The sequence below is a fragment of the Loxodonta africana genome, chromosome 4 (assembly GCF_030014295.1).
Source record: "Loxodonta africana isolate mLoxAfr1 chromosome 4, mLoxAfr1.hap2, whole genome shotgun sequence".
NCBI lineage: Eukaryota > Metazoa > Chordata > Mammalia > Proboscidea > Elephantidae > Loxodonta > Loxodonta africana.
This window is the reverse complement of record NC_087345.1, coordinates 139,601,915-139,620,526: the sequence shown is the minus strand read 5'-3', so window position 1 is coordinate 139,620,526 and position 18,612 is coordinate 139,601,915. Positions and strand designations below refer to the sequence as shown.

Sequence of the window (18,612 nt, the reverse complement as noted above, 5' to 3'; positions counted from 1 at the left end):
GAGAGCAAATAGGGTCACACAACTGCCATATCTTTCTCCCATGGAGTGGCTGGTGGGTTCAAACCACCAACTTTTTGGTTAGCAGTCAAGCACTTAAGTCACTGCACTACCAGGGCTCAATTAGCCATGTAACCTACCTCTCCCCTTTTCCCCATCTACTTAGCCCATTGTTTTTTCTTTCATTCATTCATTCAGCAAATATTTATGGAGCGCCTATTATATGCCAGGCACTGTTCTAGACACCACAGATGCAGCAATGAACAAAAACAACAATAATTCACTGGTTTAATTCACTAGTAATGCTTCACAAAAACCTGGTAAAGTTCTACTGCCCTATTATTTTCCTAAATGTATTCTCTCCTTAATTTCCCTTTTATTAATAATCTTTTCCTAAAGACAAAATGGTCTTTTTAAGAAATTACCTAAGCACATTTAATATACACTGGGAAGATATACATCTGGGTGGGAGAATAAAAGTCAGGGAAAAACAGAAAAATAAAACTCACAGGTCAGTAGTGTATCTTTAATTCTTGAAGCAACAACTCAGCAAAACTTGACAAAATAATGCCTCCCATTCCAGCATATACTTTCTAGTCACAATCACCATGGATCCTGAAACAGCTAAGAGGTACTCTTTGAACAATACCATAAGAAATAAACCAAACTTTGCCCAGAAATACTAACATGTGGGAGTAAAACTACCTAATTTTATTTTCTCAACCTTTTCTTTCAACCCACCAATGAGCCTTAAAATAGCTGTCAAGCAAACAAAAGAAAGGGGGAGTGACAGGACCCCTCACATTAGCACTCAACACTACAGCCATACCGAACTATTTACAGATCATCCAATTTGCCCTAAAACTTTCTCTTGCCTTGGGTTGTGGTCGTGCTGTTCCCTCTGCTTGCACCCTTTGAATTTAGCCAGATCCTACCTATCCTTAAGACCTCATCTTAGATCTTCCCACAGTCCAGCTTAGGGTCCCCTCCTATGTAGCACCTATACGTCACCTCACTGGTTGAAGCACTCATCTCAGCATACCACAAATTTGTTAACTTCTCCTCTTCTCCCACTAGACTGAAGCTCTGTAAGAATAAGGACCCCATCGCTTATTCACCATGGAATCCATCTGGCCTAGCCCGGGATTGGAGCACCAGTATTTGATAAATTAATGAACGATAAAAACAAGGTGCTTAGAAAATTAAAACATTTCACAAGTATTCACTCAACTAAAAAGAAAAAAAAAAATCTAATTTAACTTCTACACATATGGCTTGCTCTCATCTGCTAACCTAAATAAAGGTTGGTGGTTCAAACCCACCCAGCAATACCGGGGAAACAGATAGGTCTGACAATCTGTTTCTGTTAAGATTACAGTCTTGAAAACCCTGTGGAGCAGTTCTACTCTGTAGCACGTGGGTTCATGAGGAGTAGGAAGTGACTCAAAGGCAACTAAACATAACAACGTTTCTATTCAATTTGAGACTATTAAAAGTACACGCTAAATGGCTTCCATTTAGTTGGTAACAAAGCATTCCACAAACATTTTCCCCACATACTAAGCAAAACAATTAATACTTACTATAAAAAATCAAAAGGCCAGGGAAGTGACTGCTAACTTCTTTTTAGGGCGATGAAAATATCCCAGTATTGATCATACTGATGGTAGCACAACTCTGTAATATACCAAAACCACTAAACTGTATACTTTAAACAGGTGAATTGTATGGTATTCAAATTACATCTCAATACAGCTTTATGAAACAAAATGGTCTGCAGGTAGCTAGACTTAAATTATGAAAACAAATATTTAGCCTGCAAAAAATGCCTAGAAGAGAAAATATTAGTTATATTTACTCATTTTAAGATAGCTAAGTGCCATATTATTGCCTGTATATCCACAGAATTTCACTGGTAGGAAAAGCAAGAAACTGGAAGCAGTGGTTGCCTCCAGAAAGGAGAACCGGATGGGACAGGAGAGACTTACTTTTCCCTGTACACTCTTTCATACCTTCTGATTTGGTACATGTATTATCTATTTTTTAAAAAAAATAAGCATGCATAAGATTAGAAACAACACCACGCAAACACTCAACACGCATACTCTTAGTACAGGCATACACTCCCAGGCTGCCTATTTTGTTCTGAAAAGAATAAATTTTTTTTCAAGTGGGTTCAGAGAAGTAAAAAAATTGAACCATTCTTACACTTGTCTCATTCACCTCACACTGAAAAGCATTTAGTCATTTCTGTTACTAGACATTCTCATCAAGCAAAATTCTCTTACCCAATGCTCTGACGCATCTTTAAACAATAGGAGTTGATCATTCCCTCCTCCTTGAAAATTCCTTTCCTTCACTTCCAGTACATCACACTTCCCTGGTTTTCCTCCTAACTCAATGGTCTCTTATCAACCCCCTTTGTTGAGTTCCTATTCGTTCCCCAGTGTATCTAGAATGTAAGTTCCATGAAGGCAGGGATTCTTCTTTTTTTTCAATTCCACCTAATGTATTTTTTTTTTAATTGTACTTTAGATGGTTTATAGAACAAACTAGCTTCTCATTAAACCATTAGTACACATACCATTTTGTGACATTGGTTACCAAGCTCACAACATGTCAACACTCTCCCTTTTCGACCCTGGGTTCCATAATACCAGATTTCCTGTCCCCTCCTGCCTTCTTGTCATTGTCCCTGGGCTGGTGTGCCCTTTAGTCTCGTTTTGTTTTATGGGCCTGTCTAATCTCTGGCTGAAGGGTGAACCTTAGGAGTGACTTGACTATTGGGCTAAAAAGGTGTCTGGGAGCCATATTCTCAGGGTTTCTCCAGTCTCTCTCAGGCCAGTAAGTCTGGTCTGTTTTTGAGTTAGAATTTTTTTCTACATTCTTCTCCAGCTCTGTCTGGGACCCTCTATTGTGATCTCTGTCACAGCAGTCAATGGTGGTAGCCAGGCACCATGTAGTTGTGCTGGACTCAGTCTGGTGCAGACCGTAGTAGTTGGACTAATCTTTCTCTTGTGTCTTAGGTTTTCTTCATTCTCCCTTGCTCCAGATAGGCTGAGACTGGTGGAGTATCTTAGATGGCCACTCACAAGCTTTTAAGACCACAGATGCTACTCACCAAAGTAGAATGTAGAACACTTTCTTTATAAACCATGTTATGCCAATTGAGCTAAATGTTCCCCAAGACTATGGTCTCCACAGCCCTCAGCCCAATGTTTCAATCCCTCAGGGAGTTTGGATGTGCTATGGAGCTTCCATGACCTTGGAAGGCAGGGATTTTTGTCAGTTCTGTTCACTCCAGTGCCTAAAAAAGTACCTAGAATCATAATAAATAACTTGAATGAATAAATAAATGAATCGGTGTACCCAAGGCTCAGATGTTGGGATCTTTTCTCTATCTAAATTCATTCCCTGATGATCTCAGCCATTTCATAATTTTAAATACCATATATAACCTGACAACAGTTAAATTTCTCACTAAAACCTAGACATCTCCCCTAAACTTCTGATCTCTTCCCAAACTTGCTCCACCAACAGCCTTCTCCATCTCAGTTACTGGAATTTTTTTTTCTAGTTGCTCAGGCCAAAAGCCTTAGTTATCCCTTATCTTCTGCTCACATCCCACATCCAATCACCACCAAACACTAATTGCTCTGCCTTTAAAACATACCCAAAATCCACACACTCTTCACCACTTCACCTTAGTCAGAGCTACTCTGGCCTGGAATATTACAATCTAACCTCCTGACTAGTGTCCTTGCTTCTGTCTTGCACTGTAAGTTCCCATACTACATACATACAGAGCAATTATTTTAAAACCTAAGTCAGATTATATCATTCCTTCGTTAAAAACTCCACAGTGGCTTCCCACCTTCCTCAAAATAAGGCCTCCAGCCACCCCTGTCCTATGCCCCCATTACCTATCTCCCTCTCCCGCTTAATTTCTTTTCATAGCACTTATCCACTTTTAATTTACTATGCAATTTATTTTATTACTTGTCTCTCTAACTAGAATACAAAAGCTCCACGAGAATAGATTTTTGTCTGCTTTGTTCAGTTGTATCGCCAGTACCCAGAACATGTGGTGCGTAATAGGTGCTCAATATATATACCTTGTGGCTAGTTGCCATCCAGTCAGTTCCAACTCATGGTGACCCCCTGTGTGCAGAGCAGAACTGCTCCATAGGGTTCTCAAGGCTGTGGCCATTCAAAAGCAGATTACCACACCTGTCCTCCAAGGCACCCTTGGGTGGGTTCAAACCGCCAACCTTCCAGCTAACAGTCAAGCACTTAACCATTTGTGCCACCCAGAGAATCCTGTATATATGTATACATATGTATGTATGTGTGTGTGCATACATATATATACACACGCCCATATGTAATGGATAAATAAACAAAGTTCACAGTAAAAGGTCAATAAATTAATCCAGCTATTAAATAAGTTAAACCAGAACTATTCTAAATACAGGAATTAAGTCATCTAACCATTTTACAAGGCTGAGTACCATCTTAGTTATCTAGTGCTGTTACAACAGAAATATCACAAGTGGGTGGCTTTAACAAACAGAAATTTATTTTCTCACAGTCTAGGAAGCTAGAAGTCCAAATTCAGAGTGCCAGTTCTAGGGGAAAGCTTTCTCTCTGTCAGCTCTGGAGGAAGGTCCTTGTCTCTTCTGAGCTTCTGCTCCTGGGCAATCTTCACATGCCTGGCGTCTGTATTCGGCCATCTCTGCTTGCTGGCTTGCGTTTAATCTTTGATATCTCAAAAGAAACTGACTCAAAATACCCTCTACACTAATCCTGTCTCATTAACATAACAAAGACAACCCATTCCCAAATGAGATTATAACCACAGGCATAAAAGCTATGTTTTACAACACGTATTTCTGGGGGACACAATTCAATCCGTAACTGGTCCAACTGTTATTATTCCCATTTTGCAGATGATGAAATTAAAGCACACGGAGGTTAAGGACTTTGTCCTCAGTCACATAATGGCAAAGTCAGGATTTGAACTCACTCTGACTCCAAGGCACTGAAAAACCTGAAGAGCCATAGAATTATACTCTACATAATCTCTGCATGTTCTACACTATATTTCTCTGAAAATTGATAACTGATGTACTTATTATCATTTGATTAACCAAACTGCTTCATTCTCTGATCTTCCTCCACCAATGCTTCTGATACAATATGTGTAAAACACACATTTGTCTGCTCTTATACTACCTTCTAAAAGCATAAACATAGTGCAGAAAAAGAGCACCTGTTACTATGAAAACCGTCACTTTTTAAGTTTCCAGTCTTAAACTTAAAAGTCTGGATGGCGCAAGCAGTTTGTGATTGGCTGCTAATTTAAAAGCTAACAGCTTGAACCCACCCATCAGCTCCGCAAAAGAAAGGCCTGGCAAACTGCTTCTATAAAGATTACAATCAAGAAAACCCTATGGAGCAGTTCTACTCTGTAACGCATGAGGTCTCCATGAGTTGACAGAAAAAAGTTGACAGAAGCTAACAAGAAGTCTTAATGTAACGTTTACTTAGCAGACTTAAATACTTATCTACAATTTTAATAATGAAGAAAAAAACTAGTTATGACTCGTGACTTTTTTTGGGGGGTGGAACATTTTATTATGGTTTGGGTGAAAGTTTACAGAGCAAATTAGATTCCCATTCAACAATTTATACACATCTTGTTTTGTGACATTAGTTGCCATCACCTCAGTGTGACAGCACTCTATCCACTAACTCCCTAGGTTAGCCATTTCCATTCACCCATCTTTCCTGCCCCTTCCTGCCTTTTGAACTTAGTTTCTGAGCAAATGCTGCCCTTTTGGTCTCTTAAGGTTAATTGTTCTGAGGAGCATGTTCCTCACAGGTGTTACTGTTCACTTTTCAGGCCCATATGTTATTTGGCTGAAAGGTGATGTCTGGGAGTGGGTTGTTTCAGGTTTGAAAGATGCCTAAGGGCCATAGTCTCAGGGGTCCACCAGTTTCTATCACTCCAGTAAGTGTGGTCTTTTTTATGAATTTGAATTTTGTCCTACATTTTTCTCCCACTCTGTCCAGGACGTTCTACTGTGATCCTGTTCAGAGCAGTCTGCAGTGGTAGCCAAAAAAAAAAAGCCAGCACCATCTAATTCTGGTCTCAGGCTAGCAGAGGCTGTGTTTCCTGTGGTCCATTAGTCCTTTGGACTAATTGTTTCCTTGAGTCTCTGATTTTATTCTTCTTTGCTCCAGATGGGAAGAGAGCGATAGTTGTATCTTAGATAGCTGCTCACAAGCTTTTAATACCCCAGTCGCTACTCAACAAAGTAGGATGTAGAACATTATCTTTATGGACTATGTTATGCCAATTGACCTAGATGTCCCCCAAGACTACGGTCCTCAAGCCCTGTGACTCGGTCCCTCAAGGTATTTGGTTAAGGAGTTTTCATAATTTTGCCCCCTCTGTGCTCTACTATATACATGGATATATTTGTAGCACATACAAATATCTATGTAGAAATATCCTCTGACAAACCTACACAGGCTCCTCGGTTTACTCCCATACACCATCCACACCTGTTCAGCACATGTATCTACGTATGTATCCACTCATAAATTACTGTTTATTACTGTTATTGCAGGATTGTGTACCTAACAGTATTTACCATTGTTGCCTTTTACTCTTGCGTATCTCCTTAACTCCGGTGTCTTCCTTTGCCTTGGGCATGTTGTGCTGACCTCCCCCTTATTGTGTACTGCCTCTCCTTTCACTCAAGTTAATGCATTTCTACTCTCTAGTTAGCGATTTCCCCTCTCTCCCCCCCCAAACCTGGTAACCATCAAAGAATGTTTCTCTCTATGTGTAAAACCTTTTCTTTACTTTTTATAATAGTGGTCTCATACAATATTTGTCCTTTTGTATTTGACTTATTTCACTTAGCATAACGTTCTCCAGGTCCATCCAGGTTCACCTTTATTCTTTAACACTGTATAGTATTCCATTGTGTGTGAGTACCGTAGTTTGTTCATCTATTCATCTGTTAACAGGCACTTAGGTTGCTTCCATCTTTTTGCTAGTGTGAACAATGCTGTGATGAACGTGGGTGTGCACAAATCTATTCTTGCCACGGCTCTTATTTCTCTAGGATTATATACATAGTGGGATTACTGGATCATATGGTATCTGTATCTCTAACTTTTTAAGGAAGCACCATACCACTTTCCACAGTGGTTATGCCGTTTTACAATTCCACCAGCAGTGTATAAGGGTTCCAATCTTCCACATCCTCACCAGCATTTGTTGTTTGTTTTTTTTTTTTTCATCACTGTCATTATTGCCAAAGTGCGATGACACTGCCTTGTTGTTTTGATTTGCAACTCTCTAATGGCTAATGCTCACAAGTGTCTCTTCATATATTTCTTGGTCACCTATATGTCTTCTTTGGTGAAGTATGTGTTCTTGACCTTTGCCAATTTTTTAATTGGATTGTTTGCCTTTTTGCTGTTGAGGTATTGAAGTTTTCTATACATTTTTGAGATTACTCCCTTGTCAGATATATCACTGCCAAAAAAATTTTGCCAATCTGTAGGTTCTCTTTTTACTCTTTTGGAGAAGTCTTTTGATGTACGTAAGCATTTAATTTTTAGGAGATCCCAGTCGTCTAGTTTACCTTCTACTGTTTGTGTACTTTTAGTTATGTTTGATAGTCTATTTGTGCCATAAATTAAGGGCCCCTAGGTTTGTCCCTATTTTTTCTTTCAAGATCTTTATAGTTTTAGGTCTTACACTTAGGTCTTCGATCCATCTTGAGTTAGTTTTTGTATATGGTGTGAGGTGTGGATCCTGTTTCATTTTTCTGCAAATGGATATCCAGTTTTGCCAGCACCATCTGTTAAAGGGACTCTTCTCCATTTAATGGATTTCTGCCCTTTGCTGAAGATCAGGTAGATGGATTTACTTCTTAGTTCTCAATTCTATTCCACTCGTCTATGTGTCTGTCGTTGTACAGTACGAGGCTGTTTTGACTACTGTGGCTACATAGCAGGTTCTGAGATCGGGAAGCGTGAGGCCTCCTACTTTGTTCTTCTTCAGCAGTGCTTTGCTTATCCAGGGTCTCTTTCCTTTCCAAATAAAGTTGGCGATTAGATTTTCTACCTCTTTAAAGAATGTTTAAGTAACATTTCTTGAAAAATAAAATGTAGCACTTTTCAGGCATAAGGAATTCTAAACAGAAATAGGTCATTTCTACCTTAAACTTTCCTTCAAATCATATGATCTCATTCCTACAAGCAGAAGAATCACATCCCACTATGAGTCATGCAAGTATCACTTAACAGCACAGTTTTACCTTGTAGCTTAGGTCACATTTGACCCCATGTGTACTCAATTAAATCAAAGTAAAATTGAAAAGCCAAAACTAGATATGTGAATTTTAATTTTTTCCTTTTAAGTAACTATCCCAAAAGCAAAAGTATTCACTGTACCAACCTATAATTCAATCTGTCTGAATACAGTTATTTGATTTATCCTCATAAATGAGACCATACCCTTTCTCACTTAATAGCTATTACGCCCTCTTAACTGTATCCTGTAAGTCTCCACAAGCAGAAGTATTTGCTAGAAGATATTGCTCGTTAAATAGGCATGTAGAAAGGCAATGATCTGTAACTACTGAAACTGACATCTGTATATTTCTCTTTGGGGTTACACACGAAAGACTTCTCTGGCTATTTTCCCAAATAAATTGGGTAAGCCTTGGGAAAGTCACTGCTTAAATTTCACTTCATGACGGTTTCTCTTCCTCCATAAATGAGTTATTGAGGGTCATGACAACTTCTATCCATTACATAATACATGTCTATCACTGGACCTGTTTTCTAGGCAAGAAATAGCTTAAATGACACTGATATGCAAGGTCAGTGAACACTGCAACCTAATAGGGAGCAGGAATTCAGAAAAGAAGATTCTGATTTACTGTGCTAAGTAAGTTGTGAAACACTGATGTGAAGAACACTGTTTACTCTTAGTAACATCTCCCTGTAAAGTGTCAAGCACAATGCCCCCTAGCATTTTAGTAAAGAATATTTTAAAAGCACTCAACTCCAAGAACATGCCTCAGAAATTAAGAGGCCTACCTAAAAAAAAGATTATTTCATTTCATCTTTTATAGTGTTTAATAAGATTATACACACATCCTCAATTGAGAAATAAAAATAATCTCCAATAATTGAACCCAAATTGTCTAAATATCAAGGTCTACTGAAAACAAGGACTGTAAAAAACAGCCGTGCTTTGAAGCATTTAGGCATTTTTCATATAATTAGCTACAACAGAACTGTTCAAATTGTTCATTTTATTCACCCAATGCAGTCAACCCCAACCACCTGCAACTACTACTCAGAAATGTATGCTCCAAAGTAACATCTGATTCTCAAGCCTTCTCTAGAAGTGCCAGGATAAAACTTATAAATAAGATGGTATAGAAAGATCTTTTAGGCACAGAAAAAAGACTGGAAGACAACACCTTTAAGGAACTAGGGTAACGTGACCTATTCCCTAATGCTTGCTGCCAAAAGAAAGTTGTCTAACCCAAGATCACACTCTTCTTGGGTGTAAAACTTCAGATCTATCCACGCTCACAATTTATCAAAACCTTGCCAAAGCAATGGGATTCTCTTCTCTCAGCGCCCTATACCCTCCCCACCCGCCCCACTAGAATAAGAAAAATAACCAAAACCCTCAAACAGAAATGTGAGACCTCGTACAATAGCTTCTCCAACTGCCTCAAAAGCAACATCCACAGCCCATCTTCCTTTTGAAATACAACCCTTCATCTCCTACCTCACTGTGTCACACACACACAAAAAAAAAAAAAACAGGAAAAAAGGAATCCTCATCTCCAACATTTTACATCGGTCACCTAAACCCATAGATCCACCCTGACTGCGCCCCAACCTCATGGCTCCCCAATTTCTCCATCTCCCCACTACCTCGCCCGCAGCATCACGCCTCATAAACCCCCCGTTCGCCAAGCGCCCAGAGCCCCCATCTCCAGACGAGCCCCCATCTCCAGACTCCCACCTCTTGCCCCCGGTTCTCCACATCTGTCGCCTCAGCTCCCGCCCAATCCCGAAGCTCGGCTGGGTGGAGCCCGCCGGTGGGCTGGGGTGGGTTAGGGTGGGGTCCGCCCCCCCCCGGAGCTCTCCAGCCCCACACACCCCCGTAGAGAGAAGGGGGAGGGGGTCCTGAAGCCTCACCTACGGCTCCGCCCCTCCCCGGGGGCGCTCTGCCCTGCCCTAGCCAGGGCCGTAAGAAAGAAGCCGGGTAAGAAACGGCGAAAGCCCCAGCGCCAGGGACAGGCGGGAAGCTCTAGGTCCCGCCCGACTTCCAAGCTGCCGCTATCTCGGTCGTCTCACCCTCCTCTGAGCTGCTGCTGCCGCTGCCGCCCAAGCTCCGACACCGCTGCCGCCACCACCACTACCGCCGCCGCCGCCGCCGCCGCCGCCACAGCCACAGCACCGTCCGGGCGCCCGCCGACGTCACTGCGCCCCGCCCCCTGCGCGACACCTAGCCCCGCCCACAGTCCCCCGGGTCGGGAGACGCCACGAGCTGCCCCACCTCCTCCCCGCCCGATTACCTCCCTTTCCCTCACCCTCCCGGGAGCGCGATTCGGAAGCCCGCAGGCCTCCCGGCGCCTTCCGGGGGAAGGCGGGTTAGGGGATAGGAAGAGGGAGTGATTCAGGTCTTCGGCGGTACCTCCGCGCGGAAGCAGAGTAACGAGCGCGAGCGTACTCGCATACGTTCATACACACACACACACACACACTGTGGCCGAGGGAGGGTAAAGGGAGAGCAGGCTCTGACAAAAGGCGGTAGGTGGGAGTGAGGAAAGGCGGCATTTGTCTCCTTCTGCTTGCCGTAGGAAGTGAATGGCCTGGAAGCCCGAAGACGGGAATTGTCTTTTTTCCAAACCTCAGAGACGCCCCACCCCCTCATTCGCAGGGCCCGTTACACAAACCCTGGGACCGCCACCGCCTTAGGGAGTAGCTTTGGGGTTGTCAGTAGATTCACAGCTGGGCTCCCACTTCTGCAGTGGGCACCCTTTGTCCCAGAGGGGTTGCATTTTTCCCCCCCACCCTTAGCTTTTCCGAAATGTGGCCGCAGAAGGTAGTAATACAAGCTGAGAAACTCCGGGCTGTCCACACGACCCTAGGGAAAGAACTTGGGCATCTCAGAAGACTCACCGCCAGTGTACGTGAGTTTTTCTGTAGTTATTATGCCCGGGGAGGAGAGCAGAGTGTGGGCGGAAATCAATGCTTACATTCACCCCCGTGCTATGTGCCAAATACTGTGCTACGTTAACAGTTTTATTTGGTTCTCTTAACAGCTAGGAGAGTCTACCAAACAACTGGTGCCTTATTTCAGGCAACTCGATTTTCTTAGACTGAATGGCAGTCGGTTTTCTTTCATCAGAGTCATGCAAAGAGAGTAGCTGCAGCCATTAATTTAAGAAGGTAGGTAAAATATCTCTAAACCGAGGAAGTAAGAGTGGTGTGAATTCTGTTTATTCCCAGCCCTGCAGTGCTTGTTCAAATAATTTAAAATGCCCTTGAGAGGGGAGGAGTTTTACCCCTCCCTCTCACTCCTTTCTCCCCACCTCGTAATTAACCAGTTTACCGACCCCCATAATCCCTCCAACATTTTCCTCTCTCTCCTCGGTATTCACATTCAGCCACTCTAATTGTCCCTTCCCAGGGTCATCGTACACTTAGATCATTGCAGTTCCTGGCCCTGCTGTACAGTCTCCCCCTTCAGTACATCTGACATATGGCTACCAATTGTTAGCCTATGTACTGCCAGAGAAGAAGGTTATATAGCTGCCGAATAATCATCAAATAATCATCCTAATATATTTCGTTCGCTTGGACATCTGACTATTTACGCAGTAAAAACTATCCTTCTTTGACTCTTTGTCAAGACTTTCTCATCAAAATCTTGATCTGCCCATCAGGGTACTCCCCAACAGTGTGTAAGGTAAGAAGGCAAGTGAACCAGGAGTTAATATATCTTTTTACTCTCCGGTTTGTCACTGTCTAATTGTGTGACCTTGGGCAAATCACTTTACTTCAGGCCCTGCTTTTCTCAGTTGTAAAATGGGGTTTGAACTAGATGTCTGAGGTCCATCATATCCCTAAACTGCGTGGATCTGGAGAGTTAAGATGCTAAGCACTAAGTTATACACAGGAATACTGTAATATCAGAGTCTCAGGTTCTGGATGGACATGAATCTTTGGGAACATTATTCAACCCAATTCAGGGGACATCAGAAAAAGAAAAAAAAAGTTTTAATTTCATATACAGAAAGTGAATGTAATATGATTAAACAAAGCAAAGAAAACCATGGAGAGAAATGTTAGAGCCAAAGGAGGCCTGACCTAGAAGTACTTTAGAGAGACTGAGATTTAGAGACACGGACAAGAGAGCAAGAGTAAGAAGCAGGCTGAAAACAGAGAATCTAAGTAAAAGTCTGTATATGGAACAGAAGGAGCCCTGGTGGTGCGGTGGTTAGAGTGCTCAGCTGTTAACCAGAAGGTCAGTGGTTTGAACCTACCAGCTGCTCTGCAGAAGAAAGCTGTGGCCATCTGCTTCCATAAACATTACAGCCTTGGAAACCCTAGAGGGCAGTTCTACTCTGTCCTATAGGGTAACTGTGAATCAGAATCAACTCAATGGCAGTGGCTTTGGTTGTTTTTTTTTTTTTTTTGGTACAGAACAGCAGAACTCTCCATATCTCATACAATACCCAAGCTTTTACTGAAGGCTACTAATCAAGAGCTGTCAGACTCTCTGGGGGAGGACTTGGGCAATTATTATGAGTAAATGCTAAGAGTAAAGCATTCTTCACTCTGGCATAATAGGTGGTTTACTTTTCACTCACCCTAAAGTAAAGTTGAGTGAGTTGGCAAGACCCTCACAAGTTCACAAGACTCCTAATCAGCATTAATTGCCTCATCTTAAATATGAACAGACAACTAAGGATCATTAGATATTTAAAAGATGGGGTGGTGTCTTAGGCTAGGTTCTCTAATAAAGCAAATCCAGTAAAGTATATAAATATATAGAGAGATTTATATCAAGGAAATGGTTCATGCAGTTGTAGAAGCTGGAAAGTTCAAGTCCATGGGTCAGGCTGGAGGCTTCTCCTGTAGCTGCGGGGACTGTAGAACCCAAGATTGGCAGGACAGACAGCAGGGATCTGGCTCACAAGCTGCAAAGACTGAAGAATCCCAAGACTGGCAGGCAAGATGGTAGGTAAGCTGCTAGCTCAAGTCCCAAGAACCAGAGGCCAGACAAACGGGAGCCAGCTACAGGATCCAGAGCAAGCAACAGTCCACGAGCTTTGCCAGAAAGTCCACCTATATTGGATGCAGGCCACACCCCCAAGGAAACTTCCTTTTAACTGATTGGCTACTCACAACAGATCTCATCATGGAGGTGATCACATTATATCAGATCTCATCATGGAAGTGATTACATCATCATACAACTGCCGAACTACATCGTAACTGCCAAACCACTGAGAATCATGGTCCACCCAAGTTGACACACAACCTTAATGATCACAGGTGGGGTAAATAGAAAATGTGACCATAGAGGAAAAAGGAGGTTCAGAGAACTTAAAAAAAAAAAAAAAACTAGTTAGTTCTGTCATAGATCTATATTGCATCTATGAAACAAAAATACCATACTATGATGAAATAACAATCTAAGAATGAAAGTGGGTGTTCAAATAAGAAATTGCTAAAACTATAGCCAACTGACTACGATATGCAGATGACATAACCTTGCTTGCTGAAATGTGAAGAGGACTTGAAGAACTTACTGATGAAGATCAAAGACTATAGCCTTCAGTTTGGATTGCACCTCAATATAAAGAAAACAGAAATCTTCACAACTAGACCAATAAACAACATCATGATAAACAGAGAAAATATTGAAATTGTCAAGGACTTCATTTTGCTTGGATACACAATCAACTCCCATGGAAGCAGCGGTCAAGAAATCAAATGATGTATTGCATTGGGCAAATCTGCTGCAAAAGACCTCTTTAAAATGCTAAAAAGCAAAGATGTCACTTTGAGGACTAAGGTGCACCTGACCCAAGTCATGGTATTTTCAATTGCCTCATATGCATGTGGAACCCTGGTGGTGCATTGTTCAAGAGCACAGCTGCTAACCAAAAGGTTGGCAGTCCGAATCCACCAGCCATTCATTGGAAACCCTATGGGACAGTTCTACTCTGTCCTACAGGGTTGCTATGAGTCTGAATCCACTTGACAGCAATGGGTTTTTTGGTTTCCAAATGCATGTGAAAGCTGGGAAATGAATAAGGAAGACCAAAGAAGAACTGATGCCCTTCAATTATGGTGTTGGTGAAGAATGTTGAATATACAATGGACTGCCACAAGAATAAACAAATCTGACTTGGAAGAAGTACAGCTGGAAGGCTCCTTGGAAGTGAGGATGGCAAGTCTTCCTCTCACGTACTTTGGACATGTTATCAGGAGGGACCAGTCTTTGGAGAAGGATGTCATGCTTGGTAAATTAGAGGGTCAGCAAAAAAGGGGAAGACCCTCAATAAGACGGATTTACACAGTGGCTGCAGTGATGGGCTCAAGCATAACAATGATTGTGAGGATGGCACTGGACCAGGCAGTGTTTTGTTCTGTTGTACACAGGGTTACAATGAATTGGAACAGACTTGACCGTGCCTAGCAACAACATAGTCAATTGAAGTGTGGAAGATAAAATGTCTATTAAATATCAAAGAACAGAGAAGAAATATACAAAGTGACGAACATTGTGAGAGAAAATACAAGAAAAATAGAGGGTCAATTCAACAGGACTAGTCTTACACTAGAAAGAAAAATAAAATAAATGAAGGAGAAAAAATTGCCCAAAAAGTAATGGAAGAAAATTTCCCAGAGCTGAAGGGAGATACATGTCTTCAAGCTGAAAGGGCTTACCTAGTGCAGAGCAAAATAAAGAAAAAACACACAATCTTGTGAAATTTTAGAACTCTAAAGATAAAGAGAAGGTCCTACCCTCAATGAGATGGATTGACACAATGGCTGCAACAATGGGCTCAAACATAGGGTCACGGATTGAAATGTGCCCTCCCAAAATACGCGTCAACTTGGTTAGGCCATGATTCCCAGTATTGTGTAGTTGTCCTCCATTTTGGGACTGATATAATTTTCCTATGTGTCGTAAATCCTAATCTCTGCCTGTGGTTAATGAGGCAAGATTAGATTATGTTAAAGAGGATTAGGGTGGGATGTAACACACTTGTTCAGGTCCCATCATGATCCAATGTAAAGGGAGTTTTCCTGGGGTATAGCCTGCACCTCCTTTTATCTTACAAGAGATGAAAGGAAAGCGAGCAGAGAGTGGGGGACCTCATACCACCAAGAAAGCAGCACTGGGAGTAGAGCGGGTCCTTTGGACTCGGGGTTCCTGTGAGGAGAAGCTCCTTGACCAGAAGATTGATGAGAAGGACTTCCCTCTAGAGCCGACAGAGGAAGCCTTCCCCTTGGAGCTGATGCCCTAAATTTGGACTTGTTGCCTGCTAGACTGTGAAAAAATAAATTTCTCTTTGTTAAAACCATCTACTTTTGGTATTTCTGTAATAGCAGCACTAGATGACTAAGATACCTTGTTTCAGTATCCACTTCTGAAAGAATCCAAAATATGACAATGTCCAATTGGAAATATCAAATATGCATTTAGATAGGAGTCTAAAATTCAGAGGAGAGGTTCAGGCAATTTGTGAGTCCTCAGCAAAAAGATGGCGTTTGTTCTGATTATCTACTGCAACAAGACAGATTATCCTAAATTGTAGTAGTTAAAAACTATTAAAGCTCACAATTTTGTTAATCAGAAGTTTGAGCCTATCTCGACTGGACAATTCTGTTATACATGGCATTGCCTGAGGCTACTCCCTGGTATTATCTGCCAGATGGGCTAATCTGGAGGGTGCAAGTGGCTTTTACTCTCTCACCTGACACCTTGGCAGGATGGCTGGAAGGCTGGACTCAGCTGGAACTGTTGACCAGAATGCCTCCATGTGGTCTTTCTAGGGTGATGGATTACGTGGTTGCTCAGGGCTCCCAGAATGTTCCAAAAGACATGAAATAGAAGCTGCTGGTTTGTTAAGACCCAGAAACTGGTATATTTTCATATTTGCCATTAGTCAAAACAGTCACAGAGACTACCCAAAGGGAACACAAATCCCTATCTCTCGGTGGGAAGTGTGTCAAAGAATTCATAGCTGTCTTTAATCTGCCAAAGCATTTAAAACTATAAACCAAGATGCAGACATGCAAAAGATGTGAATGCAGGTAGACAAGTCCAAGCACTGAAACTTCCTATGGTTAGAAACCAGTGAGATGAGGAAGAGCCAGCAACGGAGACTAAGGACTATGTCATGTGTGGCTGGTAAGTCAATAAGATGAGAATTAAGAATTGAGATTGGATTTAGTGATGTGGACATCATTAGGGACCTTAACAAGAGCAGTTTGTTGACTCACAGGTTGGATTGATTGGTTCGAGAGAGAATGGGATGGCTGGAAATACAGGTTGTGAATATTAGCAATTCTTTGGACAATTCTTTTTTTAACTGTACTTTAGATGAAGGTTTACAGAGCAAATTAGTTTTTCATTAAACAATTAATACACATATTGTTTTGTGACATTGGTTTCCAACTCCATGACATGTCAACACTCTCCCCTTCTCGACCTTGGGTTCCCCATTACCAGCTTTCCTGTCCCCTCCTGCCTTTTCATCCTTGTCCCTGGGCTGGTGTGCCCATTTAGTCTCATTTTGTTTTATGGGTCTGTCTAATCTTTGGCTGAAGGGTGAACCTCAGGAATGACTTCAGTACTGAGTTAAAAGGGTGTCCGGGGGCCATACTCTAAGAGTTTTTCTCCAGTCCGTCAGACCAGTAAGTCTCGTCTGTTTTGTGTGTGTGAGTTAAAATTTTGTTCTACGTTGTCCTCCAGCTCTGTCCGGAACCCTTTATTGTGATCCCTGTCAGAGCAGTCAGCGGTGGTAGCTGGGCACCATCTTATTCTGCTGTCTTTAGAGGATTTTTGCTATAAATAGGAGCAGAGAACTATGTCAGTAGCGGGTATGGGAAGTGAGGTCAACATCATGTTTCTGTGTACCCTTCTCCTATTTCCAAATTTCATTTGACATCACCCACTTCTGGTTTAAGACTTGTAAATGAATGAGGCATACTGGCTGGAGTAATAGTTTTTTGTTTTTTTTATTGTGTTGTTGTTGAGAATATACACAACAGAACAAACACCAATTCAGCAATTTCTGCACATACAACTCACTGACATCGACTACATTCTTCAAGTTGTGCAACCATTCTCATCTTTCTTTTCTGAGTTGTTTCTCTCCCATTAACATATCTCAGGACAATAGTTTCAGGGGTTCAACCAGCCTCCATGGCTCCAGAAAGTCTGGAGTCCATGAGAATTTTGGCATAATAGTTTTAGATCCTCCTTTATTAAATACTTTTTTTTTTTTTACATAATGACAAAATAACTAAACTTGTTTTAAGTATCTGTTAAAGCATTTTAAATTCAAAATTGCAGGAAAGAATATGAGAGTGGTTTTCCATCATTGTTTAGGCATATACAATAGTATCTATCTTAACCTTTGTATCTGAAGTTTTTGATACCTGAGAAATATCTATATTGTATAGTGGAAAAATAATTTGCCACAATAAGTAAAGTTTATAGTCATAGTTTTATTTCAAATTGTTGTTGTTTGTTCCTGTCAAGTTGATTCCAGCTCATGGCAACCCCATGTATGTTGAGTAGAATTGCTCCATACTGTTTTCAAGACTGTGACCTTGCAGAAGCAGATCACAAGCCTGTCTTCCGAGGTGGCTTTTGTTGCATTTGAACCACCAACATTTTGGTTAGTAGTCCAGCGCTTAACCATTTGCACCACCCAGGGACTCCATTATTTCAAATTATAGAACCACAAATATTGAAAGGCAGTATGGCAGAGTAATTATGGGCAAGGGCTCTGGAGTCAGACTGTTCATATTGTGACTTAACCTCACCATGCCTCAATTTCCTTATCTAAAGTGAGATAATAATAGTAACTAGTTCACAAAGTTACTGATAGGATTGAATGAGAAAATACATGTAAAGTGCTTAGAATAGTAAGCATTTATTATATAATGAGCACTTGATAGTGTTAGCTATTATTATCCTTGGGAAGTGAATCAGTTAGAAATGCTTTCAACTCTAAGTAAATACCTGATTTACAGTGGCTTAAATAAGAAGGGTTTGCTTCGCTCATAGAGCAGGCATCCCAGAAGTAGGTGCTTGCTAGACCTGGTTCATTTCTACACCAGGGCTCTGAGTTGGCCTCTCTTTAATTCTCCTGAGTTTCCCTGACAGGTGCAACACCACCGATCATCAGATTCTCAAACAAAGGCATTCAAAGTCAGAAAGCAGGGTTCAAGGGAGGGCAGAGAGCTTCTCCTTTTCTAGTTCCCTCTTATTAGAGGGGGAAATCCCCCTGCCTTTTGTTTTGT

The 18,612-nt window shown here is 41.5% G+C and overlaps 1 protein-coding gene across 10 annotated transcripts in view; it reads right to left on the bottom strand.

Moving 5' to 3' along the window:
• Positions 1 to 10,496, bottom strand: part of ERC1 (ELKS/RAB6-interacting/CAST family member 1) — a 528,761-nt gene extending 518,265 nt beyond the window's left edge. For 8 of the 10 annotated variants that reach the window (XM_023548994.2, XM_064284767.1, XM_010590789.3 and 5 more), the window contains exon 1: positions 10,408 to 10,496. The gene's annotated coding sequence lies outside the window, so the exon portion shown is untranslated. The other 2 variants (XM_064284764.1, XM_064284766.1) reach the window with 2 other exon arrangements.
• Positions 10,497 to 18,612: the final 8,116 nt, after the last annotated feature.